The sequence below is a fragment of the Mesoplodon densirostris genome, chromosome 6, assembly GCF_025265405.1.
Source record: "Mesoplodon densirostris isolate mMesDen1 chromosome 6, mMesDen1 primary haplotype, whole genome shotgun sequence".
Classification (NCBI taxonomy): Eukaryota; Metazoa; Chordata; class Mammalia; order Artiodactyla; family Ziphiidae; genus Mesoplodon; species Mesoplodon densirostris.
The window spans coordinates 133,666,307-133,681,960 of record NC_082666.1 but is presented as its reverse complement, the minus strand read 5'-3'; the positions used below and the strand labels follow the sequence as shown (position 1 = coordinate 133,681,960).

General features: G+C 47.7%; 1 protein-coding gene and 1 pseudogene across 1 annotated transcript in view; one reads left to right on the top strand and one right to left on the bottom strand.

The window, feature by feature from the left end:
• The window catches only part of PALLD (palladin, cytoskeletal associated protein), a 380,643-nt gene that overhangs the window by 205,584 nt on the left and 159,405 nt on the right, over positions 1–15,654 (top strand). The gene's annotated exons all lie outside the window — the stretch shown is intronic.
• Positions 8,136–8,510, bottom strand: LOC132492679 (large ribosomal subunit protein eL31-like; annotated as a pseudogene).

Below are 15,654 nucleotides of genomic sequence, written 5' to 3'. Positions count from 1 at the left end.
AGGGAAGCCCCATGGACCTTGTTTTTAAAGGGAGATTCTTTCTAGCCTCAGAAAGCAGTGTAGACAGAGACAGAATCTCCACCTCTGCCCAACAAGGTGACCTTGAACAAGCCTCTCACTGACCCAAGTCTCAGTTCGTCTTGAGTAAAGGGAGGGATGAGTGCCTACTTCACAGGACTGTGGTCACAGGCAGTGATGTGCTGGCACAGAGCAGTGCCATGGGGCAGGTACCCAACTGATGTTACCTGTCATTGTTCTGATTATTATTAAGAGAATGTGGACAGTGACTCTTTTGTTCCTTGACTACACGTACAGAAAGCTTCCGAAATAAGCAACTTTCAAAACTTGCAAAAAAAGGGGGACTTTTTCCTAGGTTATGTTCCTTTTTTCTTCCTCCACCTTAAAAATGTAGTGAGAAAAAAAAATTGATGGAAAATCACTGACAGATTGGGAGCTTTTGTTTTCGTTCAAGTCACCCTAGAGTTCCTGAAAATTACACGTATGAACTTTAGCACGCTGAATATCAGAAATGGGGAAAGTGCTGATGGAAGGCTACAGAATGTTGATAGACAGCTTCTTCTATTGTACAAGCTTAAGATCTGTAGTTGTGCAGGAAGCACTGCTCACAGACCAGCAGAAGACGTGCCACACGCTGCTGGCCAAGGGCTGAAATGTCACACTTGCGTGCCAGGCTCTCATGAAATGCTGGAGCCCTCAAAGCCCTTTATTTTGCTAACCAACTGATATATCGTTAGGGAGATGTTTCTAAATTCACCAAGGTCCGGGGCCTCCCTGGTGGCGCAGTGGTTGAGAGTCCGCCTGCCGATGCAGGGGATACGGGTTCGTGCCCCGGTCTGGGAGGATCCCATATGCCGCGGAGCGGCTGGGCCCGTGAGCCATGGCCGCTGGGCCTGCGCATCCGGAGCCTGCGCTCCGCAACGGGAGGGGCCACAGCAGTGAGAGGCCCGCATACCGCAAAAAATAAAATAAAAAAAAAAAAAAAATAAATAAATAAATAAATTCACCAAGGTCTGTCCACCTCTCCTCCTGTGACAAAGACCTCTGCAAAGTACAGTCAACCCAGAACTCCCATCCGTGTCTGTGGCCTGGGAGAATCCCTCTTCCACAGAGAGTTTCTGAAGAACTTCTGACATGTTTCTGTCAGTTTTCCTGAAGTCCCCTTTCCCTTTTCCTCTCCTATTATCATGTAGGTGATTGACTTAGAGTCAGTGCCAAGTAGTAAATAACTTGAAAAACAAATGTAGAGATGATTTGAAGAAGGCTTGAGTCACTGTATACAGAGGAAATTGAATCTGTATTATTGGGGGTTAGTCCAGAACAACCTGAGTTGACGTGGAAAGGCAGTCACTTACCCACTCCTGTTCAGAAGTTCCGGGTCTGTTGGAAATGTTATCTAAGGCCAGAGAACATAACCAAAAATTTCAGAAAAGCATAGGGTGTTTAGTAATGGTTCAAAAGCAAGCATGAGCTCAAAGCGCAATTCTTCCCTTTTCTTACCTTAAAATGATTCCGTTCCTAGTCTAAGGGCAAATCAAGGTGTTAAACCGAAGTAGAACGTGATTCATCAGAAACATTAAAATATATATGATGTGTTTATTTTATATAATCTGATAGTATATTCTTCACCCCGCATTGTTTTCTCCACTTAAACTACTTCACACGGAACAAGTGCTAACTGGAACATGATCCCGAAACTAGGAGCTCCGTTGTCAGGGTGGAATAGCTTGGAAAACTTAGGGAGTGTTTCTCACTCTTACAAAGAGACCGTTGATATTGTGCACATGAATCAGATAAACTAGGAATTTATGGTCAAAAGAATTTTTCAGACCTCATGTAAACATGGATTCTTGGTATTTCTTAATTCAGCTCTTAAATACAAAGTATTTTCATTCCTAATCCTGAAACTATAAATTTACATGATTCTTTTATGTTTTCCTTTTAAGTGGATAAGTGCTGAAAATTAGCTAGCTTTTATTAACTATTTGCCTAATTCATTTTTTTCTTTTGTTAACAGCTTTATTGAGACATAATTCACATGCTGTATATACACTTTCCTCAGTTAAAGTGTACAATTCAGTGGTTTTTAATGTAGTCACAGGTAGGTCCAACCATCGCCATAGTCACTTTTTAGAACATTTTCATCATCAAAGAGAAACCCTGTACCTTTTTTTTTTTTTTTTTTTTGCGGTACGCAGGCCTCTCACTGCTGTGGTCTCTCCCGTTGCGGAGCACAGGTTCCGGACGTGCAGGCTCAGCGGTCATGGCTCACGGGCCCAGCCCCTCCGCGGCATGTGGGATCTTCCCAGACCGGGGCACGAACCCGTGTCGCCTGCATCGGCAGGCAGACTCTCAACCACTGCGCCACCAGGGAAGCCCAACCCTGTACCTTTTAGAGAGTACCTTCCTTCCAGACTCCCATTTCCCATCCCAAAGCAGCCACTAATTTGCCTTCGGTCTCTATAGATTTGCCTGTTCTGGATACTTCATATAAATGGAATCATACAGTGTGTAACCTTTGGTGTCTGGTTTCTTTCACTCAGCATAGTGTCTGCAAGGTTCATCTATGTTGTAGCATGGATTTCATTATTCAGTGTTTCATTCCTTCTTATGGCTGAATAATGTTTCATTGTATGAATATACTGCATTTTGTTTATCCATTCATCTGTTGATGGACACTTGTGCATCTTCTTTGGAGCAATGTCTTTTCAGGTCCTTTGCCCATCTTTTAATTGGGGTGTTGGACTGTAAGTGTCCGTTCTGTAAGCTGGGCAGTGGGCCTTTATCAGATGTGTGATTGCAAATGTCTTTCTCATCTTTCGGCGTGTCTTTTCACGCTCTTGATAGCATCCTTTGATACACAGAAGTTTTCAGTTTTGATGCAGTCCAGTTTATCTATTTTTTTCTTTTGTTTCTCATGCTTTTGGTATCATATCTAAGAAACCATTGCCAAATCCAAAATTATGAGGATTTACTACAATGTTTCTAAGGGTTTTATCATTTTAGCTCTTATATTTAGGTCTTTGATCAATTGTGCTTTATTTTGTATATGTGGTGTGAGGTAAGGGTCAAACTTCACTCTTGTATATGTGAATATTTACTGTACCAGCACCGTTTGCTGAAGAGAATATTCTTTCTTCATTGAATGATCTTGGCAGCCTTATCAAAAATCAATTGACCATACACATATGGGCTTATTTTCTGGAGTCTCAGTTCTGTTCCTTTGATATGTTCATCCTCATGCCAGTACCATACTGTTTTTTTAAGTTGAAGTGTAGCTGATTTACAATATTATATAAGTTTCACTACAACATAGTGATTCACAGTTTTAGAAGATTATACTCCATTTATAGTTATAAAATATTGGCTGTATTTCCTGTGCTGTACTGTATACCCCTGTGGCTTGTTTTATTTTATACATCGTAGTTTGTACCTTTTAATCCCCTACCTCTCCCCCCGCCCATTTCCTTTCCCCAAGATAAACACTGGTTTGTTCTCTTTGTCTGTGAGTCAGCTTCTTTTCTGTTATATTCACTAGTTTTATTTTTTAGATTCCACATATAAGCGGTATAATATATTTGTCTTTCTCTGTCTGACTTACTTCACTTAGTATGATCATCTCTGCGTCCATCCAGGTTGCCGCAAGTGGCATTATTTCATTCTTTTTATGGCTGAGTAGCATTCTATTGTATATATGTATCACATCTTTATCCATTCATCTGTTGATGGACATTTAGGTTGCTTCCATGTCTTAGCTATTGTGAATAGTGCTACTATGAACACTGGGGTGCGTTTATCTTTTCAGATTAGAATTTTTGTCTTTTCCAGATATATATATCCGGGAGTGGAATTGCTGGATCATATGGTAACTCTATTTTTACTTTTATGAGAAAGCTACATCCTGTTTTCTGTAGTGGCTGCATCAATTTACATTCCTGCCAGTAGTGTATGAGGGCTCCCTTTTCTCCACATTCTTGCCAACATTTGTTTGTATTCTTTTTGATAATAGCCATTCTGACAGGTGTGAGGTAATATCTCATTGTGGTTTTGATTTGCATTTCCCTGATGATTAGCGATGTTGAGCATCTTTTCATGTGCCTTTTGGCCATCTGTATGTCGTCTTTGGAAAAATGTCTAGTCAGGTCTTCTGCCCATTTGTTAATTGGGATTGTTATTTTTTTTTTTTTTTTGATGTTGAGTTCTATGAGCTGTTTATATATTTTGGAAATTAACCCCTTATCAGTCATATCATTTCCAAATATTTTCTCCCATTCAGTAGGCTGTCTTTTCATTTTCTTTTTGTTGTTGTTGTTTAATAAATTCATTTATTTTTGGCTGTGTTGGGTCTTCGTTGCAGTGAGCGGGGACTACTCTTTGTTGCAGTGCACAGGCTTCTCACTGTGGTGGCTTCTCTTCTTGCGGAGCACGGACTCTAGGTGCATGGGCTTCAGTAGTTGTGGCACATGGGCTCAGTAGTTGTGGCTCGCAGGCTCCAGAGTGCGGGCTCAGTAGTTGTGGTGCATGGGCTTAGTGGCTCTGCAGCATGTGGGATCTTCCCAGATCAGGGCTCGAACCCATGTCCCCTGCATTGGCAGGTGGATTCTTAACCACTGCGCCACCAGAGAAGTCCTCTTTTCATTTTCTTGATGCTTCCCTTTGCTGTACAAAAGCTTTTAAGTTTAATTAGGTCCCATTTGTTTATTTTTGCTTTAATTTCCTTTGCCTTAGGAAACAGATCCAAAAAAAGCATTGCTATGTTGTATGTCAAAGTGTGTCTGCCTGTGTTTTTTTCTAGAAGTTTTATGGTTTCTGGTCTTAGATTTAGGTCTTTAATCCATTTTGAGTTTATTTTTGTGTATGATGTTAGGGAGTGTTCTAATTTCATTCTTTTACATGTAGCTGTCCAGTTTTCCCAGCACCGCTTACCGAAGAGACTGTCTTTTCTCCATTGTATATTCTTGCCTCCTTTGTCGTGGATTAATTGAACATAGGTGTGTGGGTTTATATCAGGGCTGTCTGTCCTGTTCCTCTAACCTATGTGTCTGTTCTTGTGCCAACTAATTTTTTAAGTTGGTGAGACGTGTTGAAAAATAGGACCATTGTGATGAGTACAGTTTAGTCATAATTTTAATGATCAAATATTAGTGTGCTTTAGTCATTAGCAACAAATGAAAAGTGAAATGTTTTTACCAGTCATATCACTGTTGTTAGCAAAATCTCAAATCCTGATTACCTGAGGTATCAATTTTACCCTTTAAAAATCATGAGCTCTGGGAACTTTCTGGAAATTGTACCTAGGATTTAAATTCACATCTTAAGTAGGAAGCCCAGCTAACGACAGCCACTCGTTTGTTTCTCAGAACAGTATTAGTATTTTAAAGTTCAACATTAAACAGTGGTATAAGTCCTGGGGTTTGGTTTCCTTTCGAGCTGAGAGCGTTATCTGTGCCCTGCGGGTGGCGGGAACCACGTGGGCCTCTGCTACACAAAGCTGTCAGCAGCTCAACAGCCCACACGGGGTGTCGAGGCCACAGTCTAGGTACGTCCTGCCTTGTTTCCATGTTAAAAGGTATGCGGTGGGGGTGAGGCCGGGGGATGGTGCAGCTTGAGATTGTGCGGAGTGGCCAGTCTCCTTGTTTTTCTCGTTGGAACGTATTTCTGGTCTGAGCCTCGTTCCGCTCTGGGCAACCACTTTCTTCTATTATTTCATGTCCGTCTTCAGCTTTCATCAGCCTTTGTCACAGATAAGCTACCGCAGCGGTTTTTAAAAAGCAACCTCGAGGAACACAATATTCTCTAAAAGGGAACTTTCCGGAAAACTCACGCTGGTCCTCTAAGTACCAAAATTAGAAAGAAGCGGAAAGAAGGAGAGGAGGAGGCTCGTGATGTTGGACGTGTTCTGACACATCTGCCTCCCGATGGTGTCCTCTTCCTGGAGGTCAGGGCCAACGTCATGAATGTCGGAGATGGAGCCTGTTAGCCTTTGAGGGGCTCAGGCGGTATAACATTTAGGGCTGTTTGTCTCTCAAGATGTCCTGCTCTATGCAGTCAGCATGCCACTGAGCTCAAAAGACAGGGCAAGACAGCCGCGTCCTTCCCAGTTGCCAGGCCAGACTCCGCTCCAGGCCCCTTCCCAGGGCGTCGGGAGGCCTCACTGCCCTCACATCCTCACCCCCACCTCCTCTCCAGGCCTGGGCGCCCCTCCATCCAGTCCGTCTACTGGGTAGATGATTTATCTCTCTTGCAGACAGGGCTGTGCCTCTCTGGGGTGGGGGGAAACCACTCATAGGCTGAAGCTCCTTTTCCTAAGTGTTAATATTTTTCCAGCCCTCCCTTCCTTGGGTGCTGGCGTTTGGGTGCATCTAGTAGGTTGCCTTGCTGTTTACACAGGCCACAGTCCCGCAGCGAGGAGCCCCCTTTCCTTTGAGGCTGGAGCCGTAGGTTTTAGCTCTGGGTCTGTGTCCCCAGTGGGGGCTGGAAGTGTCTCTTCTGGAAAAGTGTGAGTTCACTGCATCACTTTTGTCTGACTTTCTCTTTCCCTGTTCCTGTTCCTCCCATGTCTGCAAATTATTTTTATTGCCACCCTGTGAAAAGTGGAGTGACCCCTACGGATAGCTGGGCATTTAACCAACTTGCACAGATTGGCACAAACCTTACCACGGGGAGATGCAGACGAAGGCCCAGGAGCCGTCCAGTGGTGCCATGTGGGGAGCTCCAGTGGTCCTCTGCCTCCAAGCACGGGTTAGTGGGGCTCAGCTCACTGCCTCTGTTTTGCTTTCATTTCTCCTTTGTCAAAGAATGGAATCAGGGACTTCCCTGGTGGCCCAGTGGATAAGACTCCATGCTCCCAATGCAGGGGGTCCAGGTTTGATCCCTTGTCGGGGAACTGGATCCCACATGCTGCAGCTAAGTCCACATGCCGCAACTAAGAAGTCTGCATGCCACAACTAAAGATCCCACATGCTACAACTGAGAGCCCACATGCCACAACTAAGACGCGGCACAGCCTAAATAAATAAATAAATATTTAAATGACATCATTTTGTGAGTTTAAAGTGTTTGCCTTAATAATTAATATGCCTTAGTTTTGCTATATACACATACTGAGGCACACACACACACACGTATAGGACATCTGTGTGCTAGCGGCCGGGCCTGTTTCAGGAGCTCAGGGATGTGAGTGTGTGTCTGGAGTCCCCGTGGTTGTGAGGCAGCCCCGAATACCCTGTCCTCGCACCAGTGTCCAGAGCAGGAGGCGGGGGCAGAGGCCGTATGTCTTGTGAGGCTCTGTTTGTTTTTGTTCTGGAGGAATTCCTTTCCAGCAGACTTTCCCCTACGTGTCGTTGACCACAGCTGTGTCTCGGGTCCATTTTTCTTTCCCAGAAAGGGTGGGAAAGTGAGGACCGGCAGCGGGGCGTGGGGTCACCCCAACTCCTGAGACGACTCACAGCTCCGAGGGCCCGGTGTTCAGAGACTCTCCGTCTGTTATGTGAGAAAACGGAATTCGACACGGGTGCAGTCGGACGGCTGTTACGGAGCTCACACGAGTGGATCCCCGTCTGCCCCAGAGGTTTAGAAACATCCCCAAAGAGGCCCTCGAGTTCTTGCCTCTAATTACTAGTGACCCCAGGGTCCAAAATCTGCTGCCGGTCGTGGTGAAGAGACGGAGAAAAGCAGACGGTTAGAGGCAGCTGCAGAGGGCCAGGGGGTGTCAGTGACATGAGCTGTGACCCGTTCAAAGCCTTGTCTGATGGATGAAGCGGGTCTGCACGGGGGCTTCTCCTGAAGCCTCATTCTTTCCCAGCAGCCTCCGGAGCCCCTTGGAGCCCAGGGAGGCATGCAGGTGGGTGCCCGTGTTGGCTCTGTTTGCTGCCTGAGGTTCCACGCAAAGTAAGATGCCAGTCTGTGTCCCCTTCTCCTTCAGACACCCACATCTTATTTGCCCTCCAAAACGAGTAGGGCAGACACGGGTTGTGCTCAGCATTAGTCCTCAAGGTTGTGGGATGAACAAGATGCTCACAACTCAGAGAACTCTGAGCTGGGTTGATGTCACACGTATCTGGAACCTGCTTTTTTGTCGTTGTTGTGGTTCTATAACTTTATTGGACGCTCAGCCGTTAGTTCTCATCCACGTTAACTGTCTGTAGATTTTTGAGAGTGGTGACAGGTACGTAGGTACCAGCATATAGAGCTGGTTTGGTGAATCTTGACCCTCATTACGTTTTCTGGACAACTGTGCTTGGATGCAGTACGGGACATTGCTTATTCCTCTGGCGCAGCAGCTTTGTTGAGCCTGGGGTCGATGCATACGTCTGGTGGAGTTCCAGTTCCCTTCATGGCAGATTTCCAGATTTCTCTGGGTGCCCGAGGGGGAGGCTTCTTGAAACCCACGCATGGAGGCACTTGTGGATGCTGACGGTGTGTTCTCTGGTCACCACCGTGTTGGTGGCAGCCCGGCCCTGCTTCTCCTCACCGCCCTTTGCGGGAGCCATCCTGCTGGGCTGGGACTGGAAAGGAAGCTGCTTTTTTTTTTTTTTTAAAGTAAAACTGTATGTGAGTATTGATATTTTTGAGTACCAGACGAAGAAGACATCTGTAGGGTGAGAAACTAAAGAAAACACACTTGGCGACATTCAGGCCCATGAGGAGGAAGTCGGCTCTGCTGGTCACGAGGAGTTTGGAAAAGATTCTCTCTATGTACAGCGTGTTCACTGTCACACAAATGGCAGATGGCAAGGTTTTGTTCTAGGAGAAATTCCTTTGCTGATAAGGTGCTCGGTGCTGGGTGGTAAAGTGAAAGCTCGCTGTTCTGCTTTCCCCCGACCTCTCCTCTGCACTCCCTGGCGAGGTTGGAGAGGTTCTGGTTCTTTCCACGAAGGTGGGCAGCCTCGCTAGTCCCTCCACGTTTCCCTCGACTCACTAAGAGCCTCTTGGGGGCGACTCTTTGCTCCCCGAGTCCCCGGCAGCCCCGAGAGTCCTGAACCCCAGCAGGACCAGGAGGCCGAAAGGAGGAATCGCTCAGCCCTTCCTCCTTCAAAGGAACAATCCGGCCGTCGAGAGGTTAATGTCTTCAAAGACCGAGACGGACACAGCCTTTGGGGCCGCAGGGCTGGGGTCCAGGCCCGCGTGGCTGCTGTCTGTGTCCCCGGCCACGAGGCATCGTCTGGGAACTCCAGGCGCGGAAGGCATCGGACCCCTGGCTCTCATTTCTAACCCACACTACCTTCATCCTAGTTCTCAACCCCCAAGGCCATTTCATTCTGTGTTTTTCATTGGTTTGTGGCCAGAAACCGATTGGAGAAGGGGGAGCTTAAAACTGGTTGGGAAAAACAAAACAAAACAAATAAAAAAAACAACTGGTTGGGAGTCAGGATTTGGAATCAGTGACGCTGCAGGAGTTGTTTTCTGTAACTTAGAGCTCACTCTCAGGAGACACACACACAGGATAACGCCCTGACCGTGGGGCAGGAGGTGGCGGCTCGGCATGGCAGAGGGCGCTTACGGGAGGCGTCACAAACAGCCCTCAGCCATTGGTGATCTTAGCTTTGTTTCTCTACTCCGCACCCGCCTCCCACCCCAACACCCCCAGGCCGTTCCCGCCGCCCCACCCGACGACGCAGGCCTGGACGTCAGGCTCCTTCATCTCCTGCCTCTCCCCTCGTTAATCCTTGTAACACCCCCGGCACAACCCCCATTCACACCAACCCCAGCTGACAGCAAGTCAGTTGCTCGCGTTTCCATTGTCCTACTTCTTTGCTTTCGTATATGATACCGAGACTGTCACATGTTGCAGATGGCAAAATGAATAAGTAAAATACTTACTGGACAGTTTCAGTTGTAAAGGTTTCTTAGAAAATGAAAAGAAGGCCTTCGAGCCTAACGTCCGGGCAGGGAAAATGGCCCACTTTGATGACAGCTAACCCAGGAGCCGCGGGCTGCCCTCTGCACACGTGAGCAGCATTGGCGGGGGCCACCGCCGCCCAGGACGCATGTCCCGTCCCCCCTGGGGAGCTTGTCTCGGGGCTTCGTCCTCACCGCTGTAACGGGAACCCCTCTCTGGTTCTCCTGCAGCATTTACCTGTGTCCTCTCTCCCCTGATTAGCAGACGTCATTGTTTGGCCATGGAAAACAACTCCTGACTTGTAGTTACACAGGGGTCTTGTATACACAGCAGGCAGCTGCAGTATCCCTTGCTTCCTCTTCGTTAATTACCGTGTCAGGAAGATTTGAGAAAATGGTCCAGGCCGTTCTCAATGGATGGTTGAGCTCCCTGTATATCAAGCATTTGTGAGTGTTGTAAGCCACTCAAGGACGCACATCCACACTCATCAGAGGGTCTCAAACACTGGGAAACATCCTAAAAGATTTTTGAAAAGACAAATTATAGAAGAAGAAAAATGGTGGCGAGGCCCTGGGCTCCCTATCGGGTCCCTCGTACACATCTGCGTTTTCCTTCTGTGAATGCGCTTTTGAAGAGAGGAAACCTGCTTCGTCCCTCGGTCTAATTCGAAATTTTGATTGTTTCAGGAAGATTTGGCCATTTTGAATTGTGAATATAATATGGGAGAAAGACATTACAAGTCTAACTGTTGATGTGTCTGCTTGTTCATTATGACTTTCATCTCCAGAAAATGTCATCATGCTGTGATTTTTTTCTGACCTGAAACTGACAGATACTAAGTTTCTTAGTCAACGTAGCAGGTGTTTTCAGGATAACTGAGCACAAGACGACTGGAAAAGATGGTAAAAAAAAAAAAGCTAGAGTTGGAGAAGCTGGGATGGAAGGTTCTTTTGAAAGACAGAAAGCGTTAATTTAAAAGAGTTCAAGAGTTGAAGCCAGGAGAGCTGGCCAGGTTGTGTAGAAAAAGACTCTGCAAGACTCCCCGGCCACACTTCCCTTGGAATGGCTTTCCTGCCCCAGTGACATGAAACTGATGCAAATCCTGCCCTCCCAAGCGCTCATGAACTGCAGGGCAGACAGTGATAGCAACTACAAATGAGTTTAAGAAAACACGCAGGATGTCATTAAAATCTTTTAAAATGTTCTGTGACATCTATTTTCGATTTTGCTCTGCTGTTTAATTAGCTTCAGTCTTGCACAACTGCAGAAATCTTATTTGCTCAAAATAGTCTCTTGGAAGAAGTGACCTTTATTTAATAGAGAAGAATGTTAGGTGTCACATGGGCTTGATTAACGTCATCCCACGTTGTAACTGTTTCCCATTGGCTTCAGGGTCCCTCGGCTCAGGTCTGTACAAATCAAACTCCGGGTGGTGGGAGCTCTCAGTGGCCAGTTGGTGCCACGGTCATATTTCTGAGATACCACAAATGGGAGAAACGTTAAAGGGAACAGTGACACTTCCAGAAACTGTTTTTATATGCCTTCACGTCTGTTACAGAGGTTGCTGGCTTCTGAGCCAGTGAGGAAGTCAAGTTCTGGAAGAGTTTCCTTCCTTGGCTTTGTGTTGGATGTGTGATCTCTTTGATAAGAATAATTGTCCCGAGGGGTGGGAGCGAGCGATACACCCTGTAAAAACTTGGAACACGGGTGCCTCTTTGCTGAGGTCCAGTGGTCCCAGGAAGATCATATTGGACAAATCCTGGAGGGCAGCCAGGAGCACTGTGTCAGCAGCAGAGGGGAGAGAATGCACTTAATCCACAGCTGACTCGATTCTTCTCTTCACCAGAATGCCCCACGGGTGGGCCTCCAGATCAGGACGCCGCGGGGACGGCGCAGTCACCATGCGCTGGCCCCCAGTGAGGCCTGCTGGGTTCCCACAGGTCCCCTTGGCTTTCCTGAGGGGAGTCTGGACAGCAGTGTGCATTGTGTCCACCTGACTGTTCTCTGCAGGGAAATTAGTGGGTTTTAATTACCCGTAGTTCACGGCTTCTGTGCGTCAGCCCGGTAGTTGTCACTGGTTCAAAGTCCTCCTTGAGTTCTGTACCCAGTGGCTCTTGTGCACATCCTTCGCCTTTATCTGGCCCAGGCAGGCTCTGCTTTCCCACAAAGGAGATGCCCTTAGCTCTCTGACCTCTGGCTCAATATCGAGGCCATATTTGTCCTGGAGAAGGAAAAAGTCACACGGAGGAGAAGACTGTGTGTGTTTAAAGTATTAGGGCAGGCTTCCCTGGTGGCGCAGTGGTTGAGAGTCTGCCTGCCGATGCAGGGGACGCGGGTTCGTGCCCTGGTCCGGGAGGATCCCACATGCCGCGGAGCGGCTGGGCCCGTGAGCCATGGCCGCTGAGCCTGCGCGTCTAGAACCTGTGCTCCGCAACGGGAGAGGCTATAACAGTGAGAGGCCCGCGTACCACAAAAAAAAAAAAAAAAAAAAAAAAAAGTATTAGGGCGGCATCGAGATGTTGTACGTTATAAATGCTTCATTTGGCTGGATGACCACACACACGGCGTCTTGGGGACAAAGGCAGTTTCTGCTCTGGGAACAAACCTGACCCAGGAGTTCTTTCTTGCGCCATTCCGATGCTTCAGACACCAACCCACTAGGAGAGTGTTTCCCAATGAGGGTGTAGGAAAATCAGTAATAGGAGTTTGTGAATAGAGTTTAGTATTTGGAAAGATCTCGCAGGTTGACGGGTCTGCTGGGACGCCGGGTTTATTGGCCTTTGGCTACAGCCCTCTTCGTTTGCTACCCAGCCCTCCCCACGCTGACCAGAAGCTCTGGAGGATAGTGAGCTGTCACCCCTGTTAGTACCAAATGAGAAAACAAGCAAGCCGTTCATTGCAGGTAGTTGGATTTCCTTTAAACAACCAAGGACGCCTTGACAGTCCCCCTCCCTGTTCTCAGTGACTCAGGTGCTGCCCCTGGACCCCCAGCCTTTTCACCTGTGCTCCTCCAGCTGCCTGGCCAGCCCCTCCCGTGAGCAGCCCATACCCCGCCGTCCAGAGGCACAGGCTGCCTTAGGTCGCCGTCTGCCCCCGCTGGACTGAGGGCTTCCGCCCTGGGGACCCTCATGTCTTTACTCTCTGAGGGTGGTCCCCCCACGAGACGAGGGGTTCTCGGACACCAGGCTGTGTCCGTCCTGTAAGCTTTGCCCCAGCCCTACCCAAGCCTTAGCACACAATCGGCGCTCAGTAAATATGAGTGGGCTTAATGGACGGGTTATATTTATTGTCACACTGAGTGGCATTTATCCATTTGACGCCTCCTTACATCGCTAGGCCTTCCTGTTCTGGAGGGGGAGCTTATCCATGGAGGCATCAGCCATCTCAGGTAGCACCGTGTCTAGGACAGAAATTTAATTTAGTTCAGTTACACTTGAGGTTTTTTACATGGGGACACTACAGATTTTGATAAAGGCTGTAACGATTATGCGTCTTGTCCTGTCCTCAGGCAGTCCTGTGAAAAGTCTCTCCTTTGCTCAAAATTCCTCTCACCTTGTCATGAAAGATCCGGTTGTATTCAATTCCTAGTAAGTGAGCAGTATGTGATCTGAGATCTGTAAGCAGCTTCAGGTCAAAGAGATCTTTGGTTGGAACAGATCCCCTGTTTCTGCTGCACAGAAAAAGTTTGAATGAGGTCGCTGATGGGACCTCTAACCTTGCTTGTTTTCTGCCTGTTTTGTTTGTTCGGGCCTGGCAGGGAGCCCAAAACTAAAAGCTCGCTTCAGTTTGACTTTCATTGTGGTTCAGTTTTGCAATCCTCAAAACACCCTCAAGGGAGCCCTCTGTGTATCTGTGGACATCTCCTGGATTTCCCAAAACAAACACAGCATAAACAGGGGAATTTGGCAGTTTACAAATGTAGCAGACGGGCAGCTGCTTCCTTGGTCTGGGAAGTGTTTGCTTCAGATAGAGTGGACCCCAGAGGGAAACTAGTCTGGAAGCTCCGCGGGGTTCTCCGCCCTTGGCCTCCCTGGCAAAGCAGGGTTGGGGGAGCAGCCTGATGTCAGAACCCACCAACCCCCAGCCCGGGAAAGCCCTCGGCCCAGAGGACCCTCAGGGGCAATGGCCTTGGTTCCAGTGTTTCCCTATGACCCTCCCCAGATGACCCAGGGGAGACCACCCTCGGGGGAGAGAGTGGTGTCTGACAAAAGTTCGAGAGCCCTGCAGGTCTGGGGAAAGGCTGAGCTGCAGGGCGGCCCCCAGGGGGCTCTCCTTTGTGCTTCCCTTTGCTTTGCTGGGTCTGCCTGTTTGGGGCCACAGACCAGGCCCCCTCACGGCGGTCCTCCGTTCTCTGCACCGTGGTCGGTCCGCAGGGCACCTGCAGAGCTGCCGCCATCTCGGGGTTACAGACAGACTCCCCGAATTTCTCAAGGGTGTAGAACAGAGCCAAACACGGCCAAGATCAAGCCCTGGGAAAACTAGGACTCCAATCTCACGGTCTCCCAGTAATGGACCGAAGGATTCAGACGATTTAAAGCCAGAGGGAACCTCCGAGGTCAGTTGTTCCAACGCCTCCGTTTTTCTAGGACACAAGATGAGACGGCTGATCATAAGGGACTTGGCAGGTGAGGTCTTAGGGTGAAGAGGACAGTACAGGCTCTGGGGTCAGGCCTCAGCGTGAATCTTCACCACCTCATTATTCTGGCTGTGACCTTGAATAGGTCCCTCACCCTCTTTGAGCTTCAGTTTTATCATCTAGAAAATGGCAAAATAATGGCACTTGCAGGACTCTTGAGATGATTACATGAGAGAACACTCACGTAAAGCTCTTAGCGTGACGCCTGGCCCTCGGTGAGTGACTAAAAATCAGTAACATCACCATTATGATCATCACCGTCATCATTTTTTTTTTTTTTTGCAGTACGCGGGCCTCTCACTGCTGTGGCCTCTCCTGTTGCGGAGCACAGGCTCCAGACGCGCAGGCTCCGCGGCCATGGCTCGCGGGCCCAGCCGCTCCGCGGCATGTGGGATCCTCCTGGACCGGGGCACGAACCCGTGTCCCCTGCATCGGCAGGCGGACTCTCAACCACTGCGCCACCAGGGAAGCCCCACCGTCATCATTTTTATCAACATCTTCATTATCAAAGCCAGGACCCAGGACCCAAGTTTCCTGGTTCAGTATTTCTTTTACTCCATTCTTTTGACTCATCTTTGTATATAATGAATACTGTTTGGGGGTGCCCCACTCTACGGGGTATGTTAAGGTACGAACAGAGGCAGTGTCATCAGTTTAGAGACAGATGCTGGGCAAATAGTGATGCATTCTTTAAAAAAAAAAAAAAGGTAACACTTAGAAAGAGAATTGAGATAATAGCTGAAATTTTATTTTGGATTATGTATTTCTACATGGTCACCTTCCCATATTTATGTTTTCATGATGTTTCCCTGTAAAAGCACATATTCTACTGTATCACGAAGCGTGTATTAGGAAGAGTTCTCTCCTACTCTTTTCATTCCGTCTTCATTCCAGTGTGGTCATAGTCAACTTTTAAAATTGAATACATTCCACTTACAAGATTCCAAGTGATTGTTTCGGTTGGTCCTAAAAGCATTGTTGATGTAAGAACTACCGGAGCCGTTTTGCATGTGATCTAAACAATCCAGAGGAACAGTTTACCTTTGGGAGATGCTGAGTCCTGTGTGCAGAAGACGAGGGCTGAATGAAGCTTCCAGATGAACATTTTTTTCCTGCTGTATGTGCTCAGGAATGTGGAGCCATCAGTCAGATCCATTCA